Raw genomic sequence first — 1375 nt, 5'->3', positions numbered from 1 at the left:
GCAGCTCTTGGGACTGCGGGCCCGGCTCTTGGGACTTGCCTCCCTCTACATCCGAGCTCCTGAGCGTCCCCCCACCAATCCCACTGCTGTCCTCCAGCCCTTTCGGACCTCACGGACCACCAGTGGTCGGCGGACCACCGGTTGGCGACCGCTGCGTCTAGACCCAGCTCCATCCCGCTAGGACCTAAGGCCCCAAACTTTGGCGCTGCCTTGACCTCTTACTTTCTCTGACCCCACCCCTCCCTAATATGATATGACAGCAAGTCCTGTCCGCTTCAAAATCTACCCAGAATCCACCCACTTCTCACTCCCTCCTCGGTCCCCCACCTGGACACGGCCCCGATTATCTCCCACCTTCACCCTGGTCCCGCCCCCAAAGCCCGTACCCCCACCACAGCTGCCAGAGGGTGCCCTAAGTCCAGGCACCGCCCTCTTCTGCTCAGGACCCTCCAGGGCTCCCCACCTCACCCGGAGCAACAGCCAAAGTTCTCACCACAGCCCACCAGGGCTCGCACTGTCTGCTCTCATAACCTCCCCACTCTCGTCTCTCCCCCTCAATCCACACGGGCCTCGTCGCTGTTCCCCTGACCCACCAGGCATAAATATTGCACATCTGTACAGGGCTGTGCACGCTCTTATAGTTTCAACATGGAAAGATCCCCGCAACAAATGAAGTTTAAAAATTTTCAGAACAGGGTATATGTTATGCCCTGACCTTTTGGGGGAGAGTGATAAGACTTTACAGCTACAGTTTACTTGTATTTGAATACTGAAAAAAAGCAGAGGGAGTTCCCTGCTGGAGAAGGACATGAAAATGAGAGGCTAAGAAGAGGGGTTGAGGAGGGAAACTTCACTTTAGAGTTTAAATATTGTTTTAACCATTACAAGAAATTTTGGCGTGCAGGAGGCAACCAATCGACGTGTTTCTCTCACATCAAGGTTTCTGAGGTTCAATTCCCAGTCAGGGCACATGCCCAGAGGCAGCCTATCCATGATTTTCTCTCATCATTGATGTTTCTGTCTCTCCCTCTCCCTTCCTCTCCCTGAAACTATATATATAATGTTTTTAAATTAAAAGGGCTGTCCCTTGAAGGGAGAGGGGCTTCTGCCCCCAGGGTGGTCAGGGAAGGCCTTCTTAAAGAGGTGACATTTTTGCAGAGCCCTGAGATAGTGTCACAGGCAGAGCAAACAGCCTGGTGGGGAGTGGAAGCTGGCGTACTTGAAGCACAAAGGAATGGGAGTCCCAGGCTTTGGGGCCCCGAGAGCTCCGGGAGGTCCCGGCCGGCCCTGGCACCTCTGCGGCCCCCATCTCGCACCCAGGTGAGGCTCTGCAGGCTGCGGGGCGTGGGAAGCAGCAGGGCGGGTCCTTCCCGCG

The sequence above is a fragment of the Myotis davidii genome, unplaced genomic scaffold (genome assembly GCF_000327345.1).
Source record: "Myotis davidii unplaced genomic scaffold, ASM32734v1 scaffold543, whole genome shotgun sequence".
Classification (NCBI taxonomy): Eukaryota; Metazoa; Chordata; class Mammalia; order Chiroptera; family Vespertilionidae; genus Myotis; species Myotis davidii.
Note: the sequence above shows the minus strand (reverse complement) of the source record.